The following is a 7,270-nucleotide window of genomic DNA, read 5'->3' on the forward strand; positions in this document are numbered from 1 at the left end:
TGCGCAGGCGTCGGCGTAACGCAGCGCAATGCAGACCGGGAATAGTAGTCCCGTCTATAGAATCTGACTCGTAGGTGCCTGGCAACGCAGAGACGCAGGCTGAGTCTGTCGCTACAGACCTATAGGCTAACCCCACTGCATGCAGGGAGTTGTAGTTCTTCCTGGTATTCTGTCAAGGGGTGCTGGTGACACCCTGTCATGACTAAATTAGGGCAGAGAAAAGGCTGCAGGGAGGAAAGTGATCAATGGGGAGGCTGGAAACATACATGTGGGAATCCCAGAGTGATCAATGGGGAGGCTGGAAACATACATGTGGGAATCCCAGTCTTCATTATGGAGATACAGCTGACATCCTCTGCAGCACAGTACAATGAATAATTTATGTCATTGTACTCAGCTCACTATCTACAGCTGGGTCCACTCGTACAATTATAGTTGGGCGGTGAGGTGAAACATTTTGCGACCCAACAGGTTTTGGCAACTTGACATACAGCGCATGCGCACTGCAAAACTGCATGTATGGCTTCTTTTATCACTATTATTTATATAGCGCCAACATCTTCTGCAGCGCTGTACAGAGTACATTGTCTTGTCACTTATCTTTAGAAGCTCACAGTCTAATCCCTTCCATGGCCATATGTCTATGTCTGTATAGTGTAATGTATGTATCGTAGTCTAGGGCCAATTTAGGGGAAAGCCAATTAACCTATCTGTATGTTTTTGGGATGTGGGGAGAAACCTGAGTGCCCGGGGGAAACCCACGCAGACACAAGAAGAACATACACATGTAAATAGTCAAAGCCGGAACAAGGTCTTCCAGCACCCAAGGCTTACAAAACAAAGTGCGCCCCTCCATCCCTCCCACCCCAGCCATCACACACTGATTGCTATTAGACTAAGAGGCTCCCCAGGGCCCCCAACACCTTAATCTCTAGTTATCTGTCTTGCAGTCACTGCCATGTATCCCTTTTCTTATTTCTCTCTGATTTAAAGACTTTTGCTTTTGATTTAAATACAATAGGGGAATAATAGAGGAATAACACAGTAGGGGAATGATAGCTGAGTGAGTTGTGCGCCCCTCCTACACTGCGCCCTGAGGCTGGAGCATCTCTCGCCTCTGCCTCACCCCTGCCCTGCACCCCCTCCTACACTGCGCCCTGAGGCTGGAGCATCTCTCGCCTCTGCCTCTCCCCCACCATGCGCCCCCTCCTACACTGCGCCCTGAGGCTGGAGCCTCTCTCGCCTCTGACTCGGCCCAGCCCTGCAAATAGGCTGGGATTCGAACCGGGGACCCAGAGCTGCATGGTGAGAGTGCTAACCATTGTGTCACCGTGCTGCACAGGCGCAGAACACTCCAGATGACGTCAGCGCGACCGCGAGTGCCTCTCATGCAGGCGCAGTAAATGCCGACCTGCCGCGGTCAGCATCTGTACCGGAGGGGACCCCATGCCACCGGCTGGGAGCAGAGCTGCAGCGAGGGCACAGGATGGCAGTAAGGCGTTGGAGGAAGCCCAAGGTAAGTAGATTTTCTTTTTTTTAACTTCCTCAGAAATTCTGTGAGAAAACGCGGAAAAGCCGCCGCATATGCCAGGAACGAGGCGGCTGATTCCGCGTCCAAAGCGGCGGTTTGCACGCATGGACACGCGTCTGGTAGTATGGTGGAATGCGGAAAAGCCGCTGCATGTCCTGACAGCAAAGCAGCTGTTTCCGCGTCCAACGCGGCGGTTTGCATGCAGCAGCATGCGCTTGGTGTGGCTGGGTCTGTTAGTGCACATAGGCAGATGGAGAGCTACGCGCGCGTGGGCCTGAACTCAGGACCTTTATACCAGCAGGGGAAGTGTCAGCTGATCAGGAAGATCAGCTGATTCCTGCAGGACTCATGATTGGCTGAATGGCTCGGGCGGGGCGACAGAGTCCAGCAACTATATATTCTGCTGCTTGTCAGTTGCTGGTTGTCTGCCATTGCTAACACTTGCGTGAAGGCATTCAGACCTTAGCTAGACCCGACAGTGTGCCAGAACCGGATGGAGCTGGGAATCCACACTGAGTCAGATTCTTGATAGCTTAAAGTACTAATTGAATTGTATTATTTGTTAGACCAGTTCCAGGGTGTTGAGATCAAGGCCCTCACACCCCAGACTAGGAATACTGTGTATCTTCTGTGTATTCTCTAGCATAGTTCCAGGGTGTTGTGAATACGGACCTCACACCCAAGACTAGGGAACTGTATTATCATTTATGTTATACTCCAGACTAGTTCCAGGGTGTTGTGAATACGGACCTCACACCCAGACTAGGTTGTGTTATTACTGTGTTACGTTAGCCCAGTTCAGGGCAAAGCCTTACATATTAGCAGCAGGGCTTCCTGCGTCCCAGCCTTAGTCCCTCGCTCAGGGGTCCACAGGCTACAGGAATATCACCCACCGCTCAGGGGTGAATTCCTCAGGAGTATAGGCCGCCAGCTCCTCTGGTGGTCTTTACTCAGAGTTGTTACTGTTGCACCAAACACTTACACTCTCTCTGGTGTCTAGAGGTTAGACATATCTGATAATTGACGATTCCGCAGATCCTCAATAATCGGGTATATCTGTATTCTTGGGGATACTGTGGATCGCCAAGGATCAGATTCTCTCTCTGGTTGCTGACACCGATCGTTACAGAATGGCAGACCGAACCCAAATGGACGCACTGTATAGCCATGTTGAAGTCCTGACCACCGCGGTAAACCAACTTTCCGCGGCAGTTTTGAACCAACAGACCCAGATATGTCAGATATTTGGGGCTATTTCAGGACTTCAATCAGTGCGTTCTCCTCTTAGCACAGACATACGTATGCCTGTACCTGAAAAATTTTCTGGCGACAGATCTGATTTTCGGAACTTTAGAAATAGAGTGTTATCATACTTTGAGTTAAGGCCTAATTCGTCTGGAACCGAGGCACAGAGAATTACGTTCATTAAGACTCTGTTGTCAGGGGATTCCTAGACCTGGGCATATGGTCTTCCTATTGGGCATCAGGCCCTGACCTCTGTGGATGAATTTTTTGAGGCTATGGCTATGATTTACGATGACCCGGACATTGCCTCGACTTCTGAACGGAAGCTCAAGCTTCTGCGTCAGGGCAAAGGTCCGGTGGAAAATTATGCTGCGGAGTTCAGGAGGTGGGCAGTCTCGGCTAGATGGGACGCATTCGCCCTCCTAGACTGTTTTTTGGCCGGATTGTCAGATAATATTCATGAGGTAATGATAGGCCATCCTGAGCCCGAATCATTGGATGAGGCAATCTCTTTGGCCATACAGATAGTTCGCTGTTTGCGCCACCAGAGACAGATTCGTGGTAGAGTGGCCAGAAGGTCTATCTTACACGACTCTTCTCGGTCTCCCTCACCTCCAGGCGAACCTATGCAAATTGGGTACACAAGGTTGAGTCTGGGGGAAAAGAGTCGCAGGAGCCCAAAGAGGAACGTTTTACATGGTTCCACTAGGCCAGACAAAAGCTATCGCCTAGGATTAGTCAAAATCATAGGTGAGCCGGGTTCATCCCTGAATGATGGTCGGCTGATCCTTCCTTGTTCGGTTACGTGGGAAGGTCAGACCAAGTCCGCAGAAGCCATGGTGGACTCGGGTTTGTCAGCGAACCTCATCGATTACGATTTTGCCAAAAGTCTGGGGATACCGTTATCTGCACCCGACCGGCAGATTTCGGTCACTGCAGTGGACGACTCTCCATTGCGCAGTGCCCAGTTTCTTTCCCAAACCCCCCTACTGTCATGTTGTTTAGGGGCAGTACATGAAGAGAGTTTACAGTTCCTGGTCCTGCCGATGAAAGGGTCTGCTGTTGTTCTCGGTATGCCCTGGTTACAACTTCACTCTCCACTGATTGACTGGGCTTCAGGACAGTTACTGAACTGGTTAGCTCATTGTCATGAGCACTGTTTAAAGAAGGGTGAGGTGGATAAAACCAGGATACAGGTCGCAGGAAAGGCAGGACAGTGTACAGTTATTTCTAATGGTTCCTGTTCCTCACGGTTACCTCTCATGCATAAATCTGATAGCAAAAGCCCTAAAGTAGACAAAACCATTCTACCACCGAAAAAACAGGCTGACAAGAAATCATTTCCTGTGTCCCCGCCCGGGTCAGCGCTGCAGGTGGATTCCACTCCCTCCCTCCCTCCCTGGGTGGATTGATGGCCGGCCTGAGTATGAGATAAAAGGAAAATTCTCTAACTTACGTCCTGGAAAGCCAGGAAGGAGATGTCCGGAGTCCACTCCTCAGGAGGGGGGTACTGTGAGAAAACGCGGAAAAGCCGCCGCATATGCCAGGAACGAGGCGGCTGATTCCGCGTCCAAAGCGGCGGTTTGCACGCATGGACACGCGTCTGGTAGTATGGTGGAATGCGGAAAAGCCGCTGCATGTCCTGACAGCAAAGCGGCTGTTTCCGCATCCAACGCGGCGGTTTGCATGCAGCAGCATGCGCTTGGTCTGTTAGTGCACAAAGGCAGATGGAGAGCTATGCGCGCGTGGGCCTGAACTCAGGACCTTTATACCAGCAGGGGAAGTGTCATCTGATCAGGAAGATCAGCTGATTCCTGCAGGACTCATGAACTAGGTTGTGTTATTACTGTGTTACGTTAGCCCAGTTCAGGGCAAAGCCTTACATATTAGCAGCAGGGCTTCCTGCATCCCAGCCTTGGTCCCTCGCTCAGGGGTCCACAGGCTACAGGAATATCACCCACCGCTCAGGGGTGAATTCCTCAGGAGTATAGGCCGCCAGCTCCTCTGGTGGTCTTTACTCAGAGTTGTTACTGTTGCACCAAACACTTACACTCTCTCTGGTGTCTAGAGGTTAGACATATCTGATTATTGACGATTCCGCAGATCCTCAATAATCGGGTATATCTGTATTCTTGGGGATACTGCAGATCGCCAAGTATCAGATTCTCTCTCTGGTTGCTGACACCGATCGTTACAAATTCCCTTTAAGGTTAGGCTTCATGAGGGGGTACTTAGGGTTAGGCATCGGCAGAGCGGTGGTTAGGGTTAGGCATTGGCAGGGGGGGGGGAGGCTTGGATGGTTAGGCATCGGAGGAGGAGGTGGTTATGGTTAGGCATCGGCAGAGCGGTGGTTAGGGTTAGGCATTGGCGGGGGGGATGGTTAGGCATTGGAGGAGGGATTGTTTAGGGTTAGGCATCGGAGGAGGGGGTGTTTAGGGTTAGGCATCGGAGGAGGGGGTGGTTAGGGTTAGGCATCGGTAGGGTAGGGTTCTGTGTGATAATAGGGTTAGGTTGGGTATCTGACAAAGTTGCAAAATCTTTCACCACACCAGCATCGGTCTCTTGGGCGGCAGATCAGGGCTGAGGCTGGAAAGACATGTTGTTAGCCTGTAGGCCAGAGGTATGTTCTGTTACTATGAAGGGGGAAGGAGATACGATGAACGGCGCATGATGGAGCGGAATGGGTAAGGCGAGAGAACAATAGCGTCAGGCAGTATTCGGCCGAGTTGATCTGGCAAGCCGGATCTCTCGTTGATGCGTCAGGGCCGCTGTACACATACAAGATTCTTGTCAGAGGTAGTCTTTAGCTGTCGCTGTGGCTGAGTTTAATCTAGTGTGTGTACAAACCCTATTGCTTAAAAATGTAGTATTACTTCCCTCAGAACTGGAAAAACATCTTCTAAACAAAAACAGAACCAAGCAGATTTCTACTCTCTACAATTTTTTAATGACACACAACACCTCCTATAAACCATACAATATCAGAGAGAAATGGCTAGCAGTTGATCCTACTATAACCCAGGAACACTGGGCAGAACATATGGAATATTATGCTAAAACGGTTATAGCCTCTCAGGACAAACTTATAAATAGAGTTGGGCCGAACGGTTCGCCTGCGAACGGTTCCATGCGAACTTCAGTGGTTCGCGTTCGCGTCCCGCAGGCGAACCTTTGCGGAAGTTCGGTTCGCCCCATAATGCACATGGAGGGTCAACTTTGACCCTCTACATCACAGTCAGCAGGCCCAGTGTAGCCAATTAGGCTACACTAGCCCCTGGAGCCCCACCCCCCCTTATATAAGGCAGGCAGCGGCGGCCATTACGGTCACTCGTGTGCTGCCTGCGTTAGTGAGAGTAGGGCGAGCTGCTGCAGACTGTCTCTCAGGGAAAGATTAGTTAGGCTTAACTTGTTCCTGTCTGGCTGCATACCTGTGCTGTGAACCCACCACTGCATACCTGTGCTGTGAACCCACCACTGCATACCTGTGCTGTGAACCCACCACTGCATACCTGTGCTGTGAACCCACCACTGCATACCTGTGCTGTGAACCCACCACTGCATACCTGTGCTGTGAACCCACCACTGCATACCTGTGCTGTGAACCCACCACTGCATACCTGTGCTGTGAACCCACCACTGCATACCTGTGCTGTGAACCCACCACTGCATACCTGTTCAGTGAACCTGCCACTGCATACCTGTTCTGTTCAGTGGACCCGCCACTGTATACCTGTTCATTGAACCCACCACTGCATACCTGTGCTGTGAACCCACCACTGCATACCTGTTCTGTGAACCCACCACTGCATACCTGTTCAGTGAACCCGCCACTGCATACCTGTTCTGTTCAGTGGACCCGCCACTGTATACCTGTTCAGTGAACCCGCCACTGCATACCTGTTGTGTTCAGTGAACCTGCCACTGCATACCTGTTGTGTTCAGTGAACCTGCCACTGCATACCTGTTCTGTGAACCCGCCACTGTATACCTGTTCTGTTTAGTGAACCCGCCACTGTATACCTGTTCTGTTTAGTGAACCCGCCACTGCATACCTGTTCTGTTCAGTGGACCCGCCACTGTATACCTGTTCAGTGAACCCGCCACTGCATACCTGTTGTGTTCAGTGAACACGCCACTGTATACCTGTTCTGTTTAGTGAACCCGCCACTGTATACCTGTTCTGTTTAGTGAACCCGCCACTGCATACCTGTTCTGTTCAGTGGACCCGCCACTGTATACCTGTTCAGTGAACCCGCCACTGCATACCTGTTGTGTTCAGTGAACCTGCCACTGCATACCTGTTCTGTGAACCCGCCACTGTATACCTGTTCTGTTTAGTGAACCCGCCACTGTATACCTGTTCTGTTCAGTGAACCCGCCACTGCATACCTGTTCTGTTCAGTGAACCCGCCACTGCATACCTGTTGTGTTCAGTGAACCTGCCACTGCATACCTGTTGTGTTCAGTGAACCTGCCACTGCATACCTGTTCTGT

Source organism: Hyperolius riggenbachi, chromosome 9 (genome assembly GCF_040937935.1).
Source record: "Hyperolius riggenbachi isolate aHypRig1 chromosome 9, aHypRig1.pri, whole genome shotgun sequence".
Classification (NCBI taxonomy): domain Eukaryota; kingdom Metazoa; phylum Chordata; class Amphibia; order Anura; family Hyperoliidae; genus Hyperolius; species Hyperolius riggenbachi.